Raw genomic sequence first — 18,961 nt, 5'->3', positions numbered from 1 at the left:
TTTGGGGGTGCCCGGATACTTTTGATCGCATAGTGTATTTCTTTGAACAAGTGCTCATAGCGCTCACGATATGCATTTTAGAACCCATGCTTACCATACAACTTTTTCTTATTTTTGTCCCTACTACCTCCTGCAAAACCATGGACAACAAAGAGCTTGCATCGGATGAGACTTGTTTCACAGTAGCGAACATGAAGAACTGCTCATAACTCACAACTCTCAAGGAATGCATTTTAGTGTCCATGATGACTAGACTTTGTTGCTTTGAAGGATCGTTCCTGACATTTCCCTGAATATTTAACATTCTTCTTTGGCCACATTGTACAGAACACTAACACTCACCACCCGACAAAAAAAGGATGAAACAAACAGAAGACAATGTAACTTCATTAACATACACACTATCTGCAGATATATAAACGGTGGTAATTCTCCGTGGCAAGTAGTACCCATCAGAGCTCATTGGTATTCTTCATGTTTACGTTGTTACTATCCCTGGTAGATCATATAGGAGATACGAACAGCGCCATATGTTACGAGATCACTGTGAAGGGCAGGGAGATACCGCGTTCTCTTGTGGGACAGCGTTACGAGCTACAAACGGAGCTTGAGAGGATCCTCATTCTGGGCCTCAATTTAGCCGGCTGGTCGAATCGTGCTGTATCCAGATTTGTGGGGCGTAATAACATGAGACTTGGGGGTGCGCTGATGACAGAAGGCATGAGTCACATTTCAGTGGTGTCGGTGGAGTCTATCAGTAGGACGGGTTTCACTAGACATGGCCTGCACCTCAACAGGTATGGGAAGGGGAGGTTGGCAAAATTTATAGGTGACAGCATAGGTGGGGGTGGTGGGATCACTCATGGGAAAATTCCGGTAGTTGTGGGTGTTAGAGCTGTACCTTTTTTAGATTGAAGTCAGCTGATAGGTATTCCTGCTTAAGGGAAGTCCCTCTAACAAAGAAACCACTTTCTACAAAGCTTGGGTATCCGATTAATGAGGGAATTAGTATATTTCATCAAAATATACAAGGTATTAGAGATAAAGTTAGTGAACTGCTTATAGATGTTGACTCTGAAATTATTGGTATATCTGAACACTTCTTAAATAAGGAGATAATTCGGAGGCTTCCTTTACCAGGATACAGGTTGGCTGGCAGCTTTTCTAGGAGCTCTTTGCGGTGTGGGGGAGTAGCCATGTATGTGAAAAATGGTATCCCATTTGAGTCAATTGACGTTTCAAAGTACTGCACTGAAAAGGTGTTTGAATGTTGTGCAGGTGTGGTTAAATTTAGTGGAGCTAAACTTCTTACTGTTGTTATTTATAGATCCCCAGACTCCGATTTCACAACATTTTTGCTAAAGCTAGAGGAGGTTCTTGGTTCACTTTATAGGAAATACAAAAAGTTGGTTATATGTGGTGACTTCAATATTAATTGTATAAGTGATAGTGCAAGGAAAAGGATGCTGGTAGACCTCCTTAATTCATATAATCTTATGCAAACCGTATTCTTTTCAACGAGAGTGCAAGGAAACAGTAGAACAACCATATACAATATTTTTGTTCATTCGTCATTATTAGAAGGGCATTCTGTTGGCAAAAAGGTTAATGGCCTTTCAGATCATGATGCACAAATTTTAAGTCTAAAAGATTTTTGTGCTGCAACACATGTTAAATATAGTTACCAACTTTTTAGGAAAGCTGATCCAGTTGCTGTACAGACTTTTGTAAACCTTATCAAGGAACAAGAGTGGCAAGATGTTTATAGTGCTGATACAGTAGACGATAAATATAATGCTATCCTCAAGACTTTTCTCGTGCTGTTTGAAAGTTGCTTTCCGTTAGAACGTTCGAAACAGGGTACTAGCACAAACAGGCAGTCTGGGTGGCTGACTAAAGGGATAAGAATATCTTGTAGAACAAAGTGGCAATTATATCAAAACGTTAAAAACAGTCAAAATCTAAATGCAGCAGCCCATTACAAACAGTATTGTAAGGTGCTTAAAAAAGTTATTAGGAAGGCAAAAAGTATGTGGTATGCAGATAGAATAGCTAAGTCTCAGGATAAAATTAAAACCATATGGTCAGTCGTAAAGGAAGTGGCTGGTCTGCAGAGACAGGTCGAGAATATAGAATCAGTGCGTAGTGGGGATGTCCGTGTTACTGATAAGTCGCATATATGTACAGTACTTAATAATCACTTTCTGAATATAGCAGGTGAACTAAATAGAAACCTAGTCCCAACAGGGAATCATATAGCGCTCTTAGAAAAAAGTGTTCCGAGACTGTTACCTGAAATGCTCCTCCATGATACTGACAAGAGGGAGATTGAGTTAATAATTAAATCACTAAAGACCAAGAACTCTCATGGATATGACGGGGTATCTAGCAGAATACTGAAGTATTGTTCCACGTATGTTAGCTCAGTACTTAGCCATATCTGTAACTTTTCCTTTAGGAGTGGTCGGTTTCCTGACCGATTAAAGTACTCGGTAGTGAAGCCACTTTATAAAAAGGGAGACACTGATAATGTTGACAATTATAGACCTATTTCTATGCCATCGGTGTTTGCTAAAGTTATCGAGAGGGTTGTATATACAAGGTTACTGCAGCATTTAAACTCACATAATTTGCTGTCAAATGTACAGTTTGGTTTTAGAAGTGGTTTAACAACTGAAAATGCTATAGTCTCTTTTCTCTGTGAGGTTTTGGACGGATTAAATAAAAGGTTGCGAACGTTAGGTGTTTTCTTTGATTTAACGAAGGCTTTTGACTGTGTTGACCACAAAATATTACTGCAGAAGTTGGAACATTATGGAGTAAGGGGAGTAGCTTACAATTGGTTCGCCTCCTACTTTAAGAACAGAAAGCAGAAGGTCATCCTCCGCAATATTGAGAGTGGTAATGATGTTCAGTCCCAATGGGGCACTGTTAAATGGGGCGTTCCCCAAGGGTCGGTGCTGGGGCCACTGCTGTTTCTTATTTATGTAAATGATATGCCTTCTAGTATTACAGGTGATTCAAAAATATTTCTGTTTGCTGACGACACCACTTTGGTAGTGAAGGATCTTGTGTGTAATATTGAAACATTATCAAATAATGTAGTTCATGATATAAGTTCGTGGCTTGTGGAAAATAATTTGATGCTAAATCACAGTAAGACTCAGTTTTTACAGTTTCTAACCCACAATTCAACAAGAACTGACATTTTAATCAGACAGAATGGGCATTTTATAAGCGAGACGGAACAGTTCAAGTTCCTAGGCGTACGGATAGATAGTAAGTTGTTGTGGAAAGCACATGTTCAGGATCTTGTTCAGAAACTAAATGCCGCTTTATTTACCATTAGAACCGTATCTGAAATAAGTGACATTTCAACACGAAAAGTAGTATACTTCGCATATTTTCATACGCTTATGTCATATGGTATTTTTTTGGGGGGGGTAATTCTTCTGATTCAAAAAGGGTATTTTTGGCTCAAAAACGGGCTGTTCGAGCTATGTATGGTGTAAGTTCGAAAACCTCTTGTCGACCCCTATTCAATAGTCTGGGAATTTTGACATTGCCCTCACAGTATGTATTTTCTTTAATGTCGTTTGTTGTTAGCAATATTAGCTTATTCCCAAGAGTTAGCAGCTTTCACTCAGTTAATACTAAGCAGAAATCAAATCTGCATGTGGAATGCACTTCCTTGACTCTTGTGCAGAAAGGAGTGCAGTATTCTGCTGCATCCATTTTCAATAAGCTACCACAAGAACTCAAAAATCTTAGCATTAGCCCACACACTTTTAAGTCTAAACTGAAGAGTTTCCTCATGGCTCACTCCTTCTATTCTGTCGAGGAGCTCCTGGAAGAGCTAAAAAATTAAGCAAATTCCAGTGTTACATTCTTGATTTTCTTTATTTAAACTAACGACTTGTCGCCTGAATATGTTTCTTATATTTCATTTTATCTGTTTCTACAATCGTGTTATAATTTCATGTATTGACTCGTTCCATGACCATGGAGACTTCTCCTAAATGTGGTCCCACGGAACAATAAATAAATAAATAAAAAATGTCTGATGGTATGGATACGTGAGACTGGACATACTTGTCGTCAACTTTCCAGTCGGCCACGTTTCATCACCACAAGGGACGATCACCGTATTGTGCTGCAAGCACATCGCAACCTCTTTGACATCTGCACCTGCCATCCGAGAACAACTAATGGATTCCATGCTACGTACTGTGTCATTTAGCACAATGGTCGGAGACTGGCAGCAGGCGGAGTAGGGAACTACTGCCCTACGCGTGGACTGCCTCACGATACAAATGGCTGCGTCTGGAATGGTGCCATGATCGGGAAGCGTGGGCTGTGTTCAGCGATCGATCATAGCTCTGCAGTATCCTGGATGGCCGTCGTCAGCAGATATAGCGGCGAACCGGGGAGAGGTCCGATTCTTGTAATGTTTTGGGGAGGCACAGTGCTGGGGTAACTGTATTGGAAGCTATCAAGTATGACTTCAGGTCACAGCTAGTAGCAACTGAGGAAACTCAGCTGGTACAGTGGTATATCACGGACATCCTGCGTCCTCATTGGGACACTATTGTGGTGTCATTTTTCTACAGGACAACACTCGTCCACACCTGGCGCATCTCTCTATGAACAGTCTGCGTGATATTGAGGTACCCCAGTAGCCAGCAATATTCGAGATCTACCCCCAGCAGAACCAACAGAACATGTTTGTTATCTGCTCGGACGTCAACGCTCTCTCATTGCCTACCCAAGACAGCAAGGACCACTTACAATACTTGTGGACCAGTTTGTTTCAGGAGAGAATACAATGGCTTTGTGACACCCTTACTAAAGGAGTCAGTGCAAATATCCAGGCCAGAGCGGGTGCAGTGTCATACTGATAAGTTGCCTCACACTGATAAGTTCTTTGTGAATTTGACTCAATTTTGTTATCACCGAAATAACGTCACATAGCCTCACAAACCGTGAAGTTTCATTTTGTTTCCTCCTCCTCCTCTGTGTATTTCACTTCTTTTCTCAGTACGTTGATATGCATAAAACTGTGCCTAAATAGGTGTAAGAGATGAGGAACCCAGGGAGAGAAACGGAGAAGAAGAGCAATCAGTTACATATTTACAAGAAAAAAATCTACTTACGAGCGGTTGGACGTCATGTATGCGTATGTATATTTATCCCAGATCCAGTAGTCACGTGATTTTGTATTTCTGTGATCTACGCTACACATTACTACACCACTGCACTTCGAGCTAGACGCAGAACTTGTCGATTGCTTCTCTTTATGATGTACGTCCACTTCCGTGAAAACTTCTTTGAACTACTGGCATATTTTAAGAATGATTCCCATCTCATTTTTCTGATAATCGTCGATCATTCAGTACTAACTTCTGTTAGGATCTGTGATTTATCTGATGCGAACAAATAACGGCCTCTCTCCCATTGTTTTCATTGTAGAATTTCCCTTCAAAATCTGTTTAGCGCCTCTATGACACGATCACGGGACTCAATAAACTCTTTGCAGTATGTAGGGACTGTGGTTGGAATTTTTTCTGTGAATGCACATTTCATATATTGGTACGGATTCGAAAACCGATAAATATATTTAAAAAAAGGACTATCAGAAGCGACGTTTTGAAAGCTACCTTTTCTCTATAAGCTACTTCTCTTCCTATGTATCCAGACAATTATAGTGTGGTGCTAGGCTTTACCTCCACAGCGTCCTCTTCTATCGTATCTCATTTCAAGACATCACCTGCAGTCATCTGAATGATGTGAAGGACTCTCGTGATTTATCACTGCCCTGTTCAACGATGCAGAAGATATTGGCTTAGTTATGCACATCCTGTTGCATCCGTTCACGCATTACGCAACAGTTCTAGCGAAGGACTGGCCTGCATCGTAGTTGAGGTTGCTCCTACGGTGATGCCCGAACCAGAGGAAGCTGCTTCGAGTCATGATGATCACCAGTATTTCACTGGAAAATTGGTGAATTCTACGTCTGAGTACTGTACCTCAGAAATGAGGGCACTTGGTAAGGATGGTCATGGTTTGAACGAATGGGAACTTTAACCTTGGTACTTATCCAGAAGACTATGCTCTGCTCTGGTACCGCGTTCTTCCATCTCCTTCATCATGCTAAGACTTCTCTCGACACGTAGTCATCAACCATGTACTCCAAAATACTTGCACATAAGGCCCGCGAAATGCGAGTTTCCGAAGTTGCGGCACCATTTTTTTTTTCTTCCTTTCAGCACTCATACCATTGGTTTTAAGCCATTCGCAACCTTTTCGTATCTTGTGATGATTTTTTATCTCGATACAACTAGTACACCCAATATCCTTCGTGTTTGTCTACAATTTTTCCAGGCTACTGCCAATTCTAGCGCCTAGTTATGTTATTATTATTATTATATTAGACTACGTTCACGTTTTCTTCCATAGACGTAGACTGAGAGGATCCTCAAGTATGCAGAGTATGTCATGCAAAAATAATACGCAACACATATTTACAATGAAAACGGACGTATGCTAATGCATCTTCCACATATCGCAAATGAAATTATCCTCTTGGAAGTGGAATAACAAAAAACATCTTAATCTTATTTTTATTTAAAAGATAATAACAAAGTTGTCACAATTCATGTAAATGTACAGTACAATGACGTGCATACGGTCAAACAGAAAATCAGTTAACAACATATATTTCCAATGCTCACGTTACTGCTCTGAAGATGGGCAGAAGTAAGATTTTACGTTACTCTCAAGTTATTTGATATCAATTATAATGTGTACACATCAATCGGTTATACTAAGAAAATTACTCAGAGGAGTAGAAGGTGTTAGCCACCAACAAATTCTTTGGCTTTATTAGTAGATAAACTTTTTATGGGTGCTGACAAGTTAATAAAGATATGCGTTCATGAATAATGGACATCTTTCTGGACGAAAGGAAGTTATTTTGAGTCTTTGGTCTTATTTACAGTAGGTGTTGGTTTGAAAGGGATGTGTTATTTATGACTGGCTGGTTCAAATGGCTCTGAGCACTATGTGACTTAACTTCTGAGGTGTCGCCTAGAACTTAGAACTAATTAAACCTAACTAACCTAAGGACATCACACACATTCATGTCCGAGGCAGGATTCCAACCTGCGACCGTAGCGGTCGCTCGGTTCCAGACTGTAGCACCTAGAACCGCACGGCCACTCCGGCCGGCGATTTATGATTGCATTAAGGAATAAATGTATAGGAAGTATTAGTTAGTATCCCCAGTTCTTGAACAGCCCTCTGGAGGACATTCTTGATTTAACCACATATAATTCGTATTACGCGCTTTTGGACTCTGAAAACATTAGCTTGGATTCATCTCTTACTGCAAAAATAACTCCATATGACATTACGTAACGAAAGAATGCCAACTATGCTAATTTTTTAATTTTTATGGCACATACGTCTGACAACATCCACGTTACAAATGAAAATACGTGCAAGTGCTTCATAAATTATGTAGTATGCTCCTACCAATTGAATTTCCTGTCAAGTTGTAATCCCAAGAATTTAACACTATCAACTTCTTTTGTCAGCTTCTCGTATTTTAGATATAAACTGGGGACAAACATTTTACAAGTTTTGAACTGCAAATAGTTTTTTCTTTCCAACTTCAAACAAAACAAACTTGTTATCTGGTAATGCGACTGGTGAAACGTCATTAACTTGCAAAAGTAAAAATAATAGTTCAAAGACAGAACCTTGTTGGACTCAACACACTCGTGTAATTAGTTCTCCAAGGCGTATGCTGTAGCAGATTTCTCCCTAAACTGTCCCTTCTTCTGGCAAGGACCTTCCACAGACTCTTTTCCACACCTATTATTTTTAGGACTTCTACATTTCGTTCTCAGTCTGCCCCCTTATAGTTTTACGTTCTTCTATAGCACCATATTTCAGTTGTTTCCAAAGTCTACTTCTCCGGATTTCTGGCAGTCCACATTTCAGTTTCATACAATGCTGTATTGCAGATGTACCACTTAGAAATTTCTTCCTCAAGTCAAGAAATAAGAAGGACCATCAAAAAGAAGGGGGGAGGGGGGGGAGGTGAGAAGAAAATGATCCACATAAAGAAATTCTAACTTACCTACGAATTCACTTTGACAAAAGTTCCAGCCGCAGAACAGATAATTAACCACGTTCGACATTCCAGTCAGCACAGTCCTATCCAAGATGGGGGAAGGAGACTGCAACTGGTACCACTGCATCAGAACACGCCTGTTGGCTCTGAGTTCTAACAGCTTCCAAGTATTGTTGTACCGTAAATCGTGATGTTTTTTCCTCATGTTACCAGCCAATGTCTGAAAATGGGAATATGTATGGTATTTGCAAGTATCTGAATATTACCTGCCTGGCAAGTCGACTCGCGTTAAGCGAGTTTTTCAAAATTCTCGCGCTCTCTTCGCACAAACCATTAGTTCTAGAGTAAAAAATGAAGAGGACGTTATTTCTAGGAAATTTAATATAGTTTAATTTTGTACTGTGGCACGTTTTCGCTGTAGGGAGCGGTTTTCGAGCTATTCAAGAAAAACATACAAAAGTGATAATAAATGTTTTCTACCTCGGTAACCATTCGGAATAGGGCATACGTCCATATGAAGTTTTTTGTTCAGAATCACTGATACTATCATTCCTCAAAGTCTGTACCTTTCCTCCTGACTCACCCTGTATATATAACGTTACAAACAAACAGGAAACCTGTATTTGTGGATTGTTGGTTCATGATTAGAAAACTACTACAGAATCTGAATTTACAATAACAATGAACGAGGCTCAAGAAGCGGGGGGGGGGGGGGGAGGGGAAGAGGAAATGGACACAGGGTTGGCAGGAAACGGACATAGAAAACTTGACGGAGGAGATGGATAGAGAGCAGAGGCAGTAGTAAATGGAGAGAGAGGGTGGAGAGGAAAAGGGACAGAGAAAGTGGGGAGGAGGTGAGAGGCTGGCCTGGGGGTGGGGGGAGGGTAGGGGAAGCAGGATGCGATGGAGAGAGAGAGAGAGAGAGAGAGAGAGAGAGAGCAGGAGAAAATGGATGGAGAGGGGAAGGAGGTGATGGACAGAAAGAATGGGTAGGAGGAGGAGATGGACAAAGAAAGGGGAAGGAGGAAATGGACAGAGACAGGGGAGAAAAATAGATTAGGACGTTTATCCAGTTCCCATACATATTAGAAATGTGTGTTTACTCTGTTCTTTCTCTCCCATTTAAGCAGACCCATAGCAAAGCGTGACCGAGTACAGCTGGTAAAGTAAATAAATAAATGTGACTTTTGCGCATACATAGTAGAAAAAAATCCAGTACTGTATAATTATGTTATAGGTGACGAATTGCTGGTAACATTAATTACCTTAAAATATCTACAAGTAACCATCCGGAGCGACTTAGTTAAAGCAAATAGTAAGAAAAGCAGACGATAGACTTGAGATTCATAGCAAGAATCTTAAGGAGATGTAACTCATCCTAGAAGGAAGTGGCTTAGGAGAGACTTGTCCGACCGATTCTTGACTGGATCAATAGCAGAGACAGTCAAGATACAATGAATCGCGTGGCGTTTCGTTACGCGATCGTTTAGTCACCGCGAGAGCGTTACGAAGATGTTCAACAAACTACGGTTACATACGTTCCAGAGGGGCGTTGTGCATCACGGAGAGGTTTCCTACTGAAATTTCGAGAGAGTATATTCGAGGAAGAGTTCAGCAGCATATTAGTTCCTCCCACAAACTCTTCGCGAAATGACGACAGCGAGAATATCCGGGAAATTAGAGTTCATGCGGAGTGTCGCCTGCAGTACTTCTTCCTATTCGCAGATGGAACAGCGAACGAGGTCAAGATAATGATATCACATGTACCTTCTCTCACCGTAAATTCTTTGCGGACTACAGGCATAGATTTCCTACTGCTCGCTTCAAGTGTCCGTTATCCTGAATAAGGAAAGTTATTTGAGCATTCTGTCTGTGACATTTTGTCTTTGTGTATACGTATTTTATGACACGCCTCGAGTGTGTTGATGTCCGGACGTGTTCCCCTGGTGTAGGAGCGGCCGCGCGCACGAATTTCTGCACTGGGTCGCTGTCAACGTTTACTACCAGCAAACAGGTACACTCATTTAGTGTTCCCCTGGTGTAGGAGCGGCCGCGCGCACGAATTTCTGCACTGGGTCGCTGTCAACGTTTACTACCAGCAAACAGGTACACTCATTTACAGAATCACAGATGCTGATGGGCTATACTTCAAAAAGACACAGTTACAGAGGAAGTGACCACGAAATTTTTGTTGATTTTTATGTGGTTTTACCTTTCCTAAATTTATTCAATGTGACGACTGTGAGGACCTTGCGTAGATGACAGGAAGTAAATTAGTAGTGAAGACTCTTGTACTTACAATAGGCATTCCTGACGACGAAAGCACGTACCTTCGACACGCGTTAAATCAGTGGCTATGCACCGATAAAATATTTTAGTTTTCAGGTAGGTATTTCAATTTTCTGTAATGTTGTTTATGATTCAGATTAGCGGAGAAGGCGTTTGCCTAGTATTACGGTACTCAACTGCAGAAAACCGCCTGAAAACCGGACTTAGGTAGGGTTTTAGATGATAACTAGCGGATTCTACCCGAGACCGGCTCACCGCCATTCCTCGCAACCCACAGCACTTTGTGTCAAGCTATGCGATCAAGTTAAAACCAGCGGAAAGTGCTCCAATTGGAGCATAGAAAATGTGAATATGTTCGTCTTTAAAAGACTGACAGAACAATGGGAAACCAGCTGCCGAAATCGTCATTCCGTCCTCCTCACCAAAAGTTTGGCATGCGAACATATTCGCGCTTTTTTTTAAACCAGAACCTTCTAAATCTTTTTAGTTAAGCCCCCATAATCAGCATCTCCACTCACTGCAATTGTCTATATGTCTCTCTCCTACTGTCTCCCTTGTTTCCCATTGATTTAAATGTAACCCATGGTCACCGTCTTCTCTCCCTGTCTCCTTTTGTCTTTTTTTGCATTGCCACTGTGTCCACCTTACCTCGGGGGCTCAGAATTTCTGGCGAGTCCAACTTGTATGGTCTCCACTGACCTACATTTTTGATTTACACTGGCTCCTCCCTCATTTGCTCCCAATGCTTTTGTCTCCATCCATCTGTTTCTCTTTTCCTACTACTGTCTCTCACTGGCCGTCAATATCTCCTCTCTCTTTGTTTTCTACTGCTGTTGTCTTCATCCATCTCTTTTTCTCTTTCACTGGCACATTCTCTCTCCCGCCACCACTCCCTCTTTGTCTCCCACTATCACCGTTTCCTCTCTCTCCCACAGCAACTGTCTCTTCTACTCTCTCAGCATAAAGAGCGAGAATATATTGGCATGCCAAAATTTTTGGTGAGGAAGGGTAATGAGGATTGAGGTAGCGGGTTCCTCACTATTATATCAGAGTGTGAGGAGCTTTTTCGCCTTTTTGTGTTTCGACAGGAACATTTTCCCGCTGGTTCCCTTCTTTTCCCTGCTACAACAAGTTGTACTGGTTGTATACAACGAATCCTATATGTCAATCAAGCTTTGACATTTCATTCATATACTCCGGCACACTAACACACTTTGACACATCTAAACAAGAAATAAGTACACACAGTATAAGGTTAACACAAAATTTGATTTACATTTTTTTCTGCGTACTTTGCTCACGGATCGCTTTTAATGGAAAACGGCTTATGATTTTTATCTTAAAAGAGTAAAAATGTTATTAGAAATATTTCATTGAATATATAACCTTTGCAGTCACTCTATGTTCTTTTCACACATGTTGAGATGATTTCCAGCCAATTTGTTGTCACTGTAGTACCACTGTGGACGTATTTGTATAGCCGTGAGGTGCCCATTATACAGAGACAAAGCGTTCTTGGGAACATGTGGTAAAAATTTTGACGATCTGCCATACCACCGTGAATGGAAATCATAGAAGTGGCCATCCTCACAATTCGTACTTTTCGCGCTCAAAAATCATTGTTTTTCGGGGTTTTCTCAAGAACCGCCCGTGAACAAATGGTGCTTTTGTAACCTGCCTGAGGTCCAACATAGATGAGGCCTAATACAGAAAAACTAACCGATTTATCAATTTCTTTGGGCTGTAGGAAGTGTGTAATGTTTAAATACTGACCCTGTAGTGTAGGACAGGCACACGATACCCGCTCTTCCGAATGGTCGCTAGGCCAATAACTATCCAAAACATTTCGCCCATCCATTCTGTTATCAATAGAACGTGAGATATGATCCCGTGAAAAATCGCGTTTTCGCACACAGCTTTTGGAAACATAAACACAGACGGTATCACTTAGTATTAACGTTATGAAATTTTCCCTTCTCGCTAGTTCGTTTCCTACATCCGCGCCATAAAGAACTATCTTCGGTTCAACTCGTATTTTGGCTTGTGTCTTCGTCACCAGTAAGGCTGATTCATTAAATACGAGCCTCCCGACCATAACTCTACAGAAACTTTGCTGTCCAGAAAAAAAAAGTTTTCTGATATGTTACAACTACGAGTATCCCCACATTTTTGGGTCTATGGAATGAAAAATGAATCCGATAGAATCTAAACAAATAAAATGTTTGCCGATTTCCTGAGTACGTCGCGTTTGCAATTATTTTGAGATGAGTCAGTATTCCATATTACTCGTATCCACTACTGCGTGCCTACTATGGCTACCAAAATTTGGACATGGTTGTAAGGGAGATGACTAACATCTGACGACGATTTTAAGGGACGTTTAAAAGACATTTAGTAGCAATAAATTTCAACAGCATAACAACGTTGAATTTCCTTGGGATGGGTGGCAGTTGAAATATAAATTAATTTTGCTTACGTTTACGTAAAATATCATAAGGTATCATATTTTTTGGTTAACTCCACAATAGCAGAGAATGTTTTTAGAAGGCAAAAGCGTGTAATAAGACTCAGTTGTGGTACAAATTCAGAAATCAGTACTCGGTCCGCCTCTATAGATGGGTGTGACGGCACGGTACCACAGTGTATTCTGTCAGACAGCTGGTTGCCCTCTGTAATAAAAAAGCTGAGTGAAGTGTTCAACGACCATCTTGAGCAGCTGTCATCTGACGTCAACCCAGACCAAACGCCGAGAACAGTAACGATCAAAATGAAGAAACAAATAAAAAAAAAGTGGTCAACGTGACAAGATCCTCATGCGGTGGACCCGCGTTCGTTTTCTGGTACAGACAGGAATTCTTCCCTGGTGGAACGACTGGACAGGGTTACACTCAGCCTCATGTGCTAATTAAGGAGCTGCCTGGACTCCAAGGTCTGAACGTCGACAACAGCCGTGAGTGCGGTGCATACCGTATCCAATTATGAATGACTGAGGACGGCAAAACGGTCGGTCGACTGTCCAGTAATCTTAAGAACTGATCGCGGGGTTTCCGTATTAAACTCAAATCTTTTAAATATGTTTTTATATGTAGTTTTCTGGCGTGTTACACACCTATGGATATCCCCTCATTTTTGGGTTTATCGTATTCTTAAAAATGATTCTAATAGAATCGAAACAAAACAGTTTTTTTGTTCTTCGCATGTAATACACAAATTTGCACACACACACACGTAACATATACGCGCTACAAGCACTTATTTTCAAAAACTGTAGAACTCTGCAATTTTTTTTCATCTTGTACAAATAGTTTTTGGAGTCTTCATCTACACTTACATTCGCAAATAGTATTTAAGTGCCTGGGAAAGGGTTCATCGAACGACCTTCACAATAATTCTCTAATATTCCAAACTCGTGCAGCGCGCAGAAAAAATGAACACCCATATCTTTCCGTGCGAGCTCTGATTTCTCTTATTTTAGTATGATGATCGTTTCTCCTTATGTAGGTCGGTGTCAACAAAATATTTTCGCATTCGTGCTGCCCTTCTTTGCAATTTCTTGATGTATTCCGTCACTCCTATATGCTGAGGATCCCTAGCAAAAAATATTCTAAAAGAAGAAGGACAAGCGTAGTGTAGACATTCTCTTTAGTAGATATTTTACATTTTCTAAGTGTCCTGCCAATAAAACGCAGTCTATGGTTAGCCTACCTCACAAAATTTTCTATGAGTTCTTTCCAATTCAAGATGTTCGTAATTGGAATTCCTAGGTATTTAGTTGCATTTACACCTTTATATTTGACTGATTTATCGTGTAACCGAAATTTAACGGATTCCTCTTCGCACTCATGTGGCTGACCTCACACTTTTCGTTACTAAGGGTCCATTGCCAATTTTTGCACCACACAGATATCTTTTATAAATCGTTTTGCAATTTGGTTTGATCTTCTGATGACTAGATGGCTGTCTAAACGTCTCCCAAAACGTTTATATAAATAAGGAATGATAGAGGACCCTTAACACTACCTTAGGAAACATCAGAAATAACTTCTGTTTTACTCGATGACTTTCCGCCAAGTACTACGAACTGTGACCTCTCTGACAGGAAATGGCGAATCCAGTCACATAACTGAGACGATATTTCATAACCACGAAATTTGAACGCAAGCCTCTTGGGTGGTACAGTGTCAAAAGCCTTCTGGAAATCAAAAAATACGGAATCAATTTGACAATTTTGCGTCCCTTGTCAATAGCACTTGTGGTGTCACCGCCAGACACCACACTTGCTAGGTGGTAGCCTTTAAATCGGCCGCGGTCCATTAGTATACGTCGGACCCGCGTGTCGCCACTATCAGTGATTGCAGACCGAGTGTCGCCACACGGCAGGTCTAGAGAGACTTCCTAGCACTCGCCCCAGTTGTACAACTGACTTTGCTAGCGATGGCCCACTGACAAAATACGCTCTCATTTGCCGAGACGATAGTTAGCATAGCCTTCAGCTACGTCATTTGCTACGACCTAGCAAGGCGCCATTACCAGTTACTATTGATACTGTAATAATGTACCGTAACGGATTAAAGTTAAGTATTCCACCATCTACGTCCGTTTTTTCTAAATTCTAATTTCCTTGTCCTGTTCCAGACCTCACGCCAGCCTGCGTGAGCTAAAACGCGTGCCTTTCAACTTCCTCTAGTAACACGGTGTTGGCTCTCCTGCCAACCCACAACAGCACTCAACACTTCGTGTGAGTAAAGAGCTAGTTGTGTTTCACAAGAACGATGTTTTCTAAATCCGTGTTGATTGTGTGTCAATAGACCATTTTCTTCGAGGTAATTCATGATGTTCGAACCCAATATAACTTCCAAAATCCGCTGCATGTCGACGTCAATGATATGGGCCTGTAACTTAGTGAATTACTCCTATTTCCTTTCTCGAATATTGGTGTGACCTGTGCAACTTTCCAGTTTTTTTGTACGGATCTTTCGTGAGCGAACGGTTGTATATGATTGTTAAGTATGGAGCTATTGTATCAACATACTTCGAAAGGAACCTAACTGGTATACAGTCTGGACGGGAAGACTTGCTTTTGTTAAGTGATTTAAGTTGCTTCACTTCTCCGATGATGTTTACTTCTACGTTCAGTATTGTCGCCGATAGTATTTCCATTGCCATCGCGCTGGGAAGGCATTGATTGTGTCTTGCCTCTATCATACTTCACGTACTACGAGAATCTCTTTGGATTTTCTGCCAGTTTTATAGAGAGAGTTTCATAGTGGAAACTATTATAAGCATCTCGCATTGAAGTCTGCGCAAAATTTCTAGCTTCTGTGAAAGATCGCCAATCTTGGAGCTTTTGGGTTCCTTTAAATTTGGCATGTTTTTCTCGTTCTTTCTGCAACAGTACTCTGACCCGTCTTGTGTACCGAGGAGGATCATCTCCGCCGTTTGTTAATTTATTTGGTATAAATCTCTCAATTGCTGCCGATACTATTTCTTTGAATTCAAGCCACATCTAGTCTACAATTGCATTGTTAACTTCAAAGGCGCGGTAATTGTCTCTCAGGAAGGCGTCAAGTGAGTTCTCATCTGATTTTTTGAATAGGTTTGTGTTTCGTTTATTTTTGGAGGATTTGGGAGTTATAATATTCGGTCTCTCTACCCGTGTTCACTAATTCCTACATCCGTTTCGATGCTCGTTATTAGCGCAGGATTATTTGTTGCTAAGAGGTCAAGTGTGTTTTCACAACCATTTACTGTTCGCGTAGGCTCATGAACTAACTGCTCGAAATAATTTTTTCAGAGAATGCATTTAGACAATTTCGGGTGATGTTTTATGGGTAGCGCCTGATTTAAACATGTATTTTCGCCAACATATGAAGGGTAAATTAAAGTCGCCGCGAACTATAATTGTATGAGTCGGGTATGTGTTTGAAATGAAAGTCAAATTTTATTTGAACCCTTCAGTAATTGTATCATCTGAATTGGAAGGTCGCTAAAAGGATCCTATTATTATTTATTCCGGTCGCCAAGAATGACTTCTGCCCATGCTAACTCACAGGAACTATGTACTTCAATTTCGCCAAAGATAAACTACTTCTAACAGCAACAAACACCCCACCGCCAACTGTGTGTAGCCTATCCTTGCGAAACACTGGTAGATTTTTCGAAAAAATTTCGGCTGAACTGATCTCCGGCTTTTGCCAGCTTTCGGTGCCTATAACGATTTGAGCATCAGAGATTTCTATTAGCGCTTGGATCTCTGGTACTTGCCCTACACAGCTACAACAATTTACAACTGTTAGACCGATGGTTCCTGGATATACGTACTTTCTGTGTTTGGCCTGCACCCTTTGAAAATGAAGTCCTTTTTTGTGTTTTCCCGAGAGCCTCTAACTTAAAAAATCACCCAGTCCACGCCACACAGCCTTTGCTAACCGCATACCCGCCTCCTACGTGTAGTGGACTCCTGACCTGTTCAGTGAAACCCGAAAACCAACCACCCTATGACGAAGTCGAGGAATCTGCAGCCTATGCGGTCGCAGAACTGTTTGAGCCTCTGATTCAGACCCTCCACTAGGCTCTGTACCAGAAATCAGCAATCGGTCCTGTCGACTATGCTGCAAATGGTGAGCACTGCTTTCATCTCTCAAACAAGACTGGCAGTATTCATCACTTCTGTTAGCCGCTCTGTTCCAATCCGAAGCGACACGCATTACAATACCGACGTGAGCAACAATCTGCAGTTGGCTGCATGTGTACTCTTCATGGCATCCGAAAGTACCCCTTCCACTTCTGGAATGACACCACCCGTATGCACGCGGAGTGCACATTAGCTTTCTTCCTCTTCTTGACAGTCAAGTCGCTAAGGGGCTCCATAACGCGCCTAACATTGGAGCTCCCAAATACCAATAATCAAATTTAATTTACGTCATAATGCCTGACTTAATAAGTCTGCTGCTCTTTCTCTGAACAGTCTACTTATTGTTCATAAGAGAAAGAACTCTTTGAATGAGTTAAAAAATGTTCTTGTGTTGTGTGAGTCAACTGAAAAATAAATAACGTATCGAGCGTCTCTGTAATCCTCTTTCGCGAGACCTTGTTACTTGCGTTATTTGTAGCACAGCTACCGATCGGTACGAGGCGAGCACATCCGTGGGTTGCCAGTACAGTACTGACCGAGAAACAAACATTCCCCCTGTCACGACCTCTGTAGACGCGTAGGCTGTATAGCTCTTTCTCCAACCCTTGAATTCTTTTGAATCAAACCGTCTTCTTTCCGTACAAGAACAGATCTAAAAGAGACTATATGTCGACAAGCCTATCGTTTATTAGACGAAAACTTTTGGAGATCTGTCGCTTAGGGAACTTGAACTATCGATAGCACTTCGCGGGATTAATGTTTACAACAGTGATGACTAACGAAATATTACGGGAAAACAGGTGGGTCAATAAGGGAGCCGGGCGGAGTAAGAAAATATTGCTGTAACCCGGGAAATACGGGAGAGCTGGTCGTCCTAGTGAGTACGAAAGTATCTTGGATTCGCTTAACAATACGCCGCAGACATGCAGATGTGGCACGTACTGAACTGCGCTGCGGTTGTTTACCTGCAGACTACAGCCGCACGTCAAACGACGAAGGCGCCGGTCCCGGTGCCGGTGCTGCTGCCTGTCGGCGCCCCGGAGAGATTGGCTTCCATGTTTCGAGCCGAGCTCACGAACACGGTGGCGGTGTGCGCGCGCACTACGGGAACAACTGACGACGCGAGCTCCGCCAATATTTCGCGCGCTGCTTCACTCCCGACAACAGCGCCTCTGCGGCGGCACCTCAAAACTATTGCTCCCAGGTAGTAGACGGCGGAAGTGCCATTACCCACTGCATTCACAGTTTTTGGCAGATTCCATACCGACGCTTTCGGTTGCTTTATTCCGCTTCTTTCGGTAACTCTGTCAGATCACGTCTTGGTTACCCTGTTCATATAGTTCATGAAAATAATTAAAGACCACTGTTGGACATATTCCACGACAGTTACATCCATGGAACGTATAGTCAGAAAAGTGGTCTCACGCACCCAATGGTGCCGATGGCAAAAGCAGACATGTCGTGGGCTCATTGACTGTTGCCGGCAACAGGTGTCGATATGTCATAGTACGACGGTAGGCGTCCGCAAGGGGTACAAACGCGCGGGATTAGCGGAGCGGTTAGCCGGCACGGTAGCTCAGCGTGCTCGGTCAGAGAGTTAGCCGTCCTCTGTAATAAAAAAAAAAAAAAAAAAACTGAGTTCATAGATCAACAACGAACTTAAAACGGTGTCTTACGACGTCCGCCCCGATCAGATGCAACGAACGAAAACGAACAAAAATGAAATTAAAAAAAAGGCGGTCTAAGGCGCTGCAGTCATGGACTGTGCTGCTTGTCCCGGCGGAGGTTCGAGTCCTCCCTCGAGCATGGGTGTGTGTGTTTGTCCTTAGAATAATTTAGGGTAAGTAGTGTGTAAGCTTAGGGACTGATGACCTTAGCAGTTAAGTCCCACAAGATTTCAC

At 41.8% G+C, this 18,961-nt stretch overlaps 1 protein-coding gene across 1 annotated transcript in view; it reads right to left on the bottom strand.

Annotated features, from left to right (window-relative positions):
• LOC124776803 (alpha-(1,3)-fucosyltransferase 7-like) overlaps window positions 1-18,145 on the bottom strand; it is a 329,588-nt gene extending 311,443 nt beyond the window's left edge. The window contains exon 1 of the mRNA XM_047251953.1: window positions 18,026-18,145. The gene's annotated coding sequence lies outside the window, so the exon portion shown is untranslated. The remainder of the gene's footprint in view (window positions 1-18,025) is intronic.
• Between the last annotated feature and the right edge of the window lie 816 nt (window positions 18,146-18,961).

The sequence above is a fragment of the Schistocerca piceifrons genome, chromosome 2, assembly GCF_021461385.2.
Source record: "Schistocerca piceifrons isolate TAMUIC-IGC-003096 chromosome 2, iqSchPice1.1, whole genome shotgun sequence".
NCBI lineage: Eukaryota > Metazoa > Arthropoda > Insecta > Orthoptera > Acrididae > Schistocerca > Schistocerca piceifrons.
This window is presented reverse-complemented; position numbering and strand designations above follow the sequence as displayed.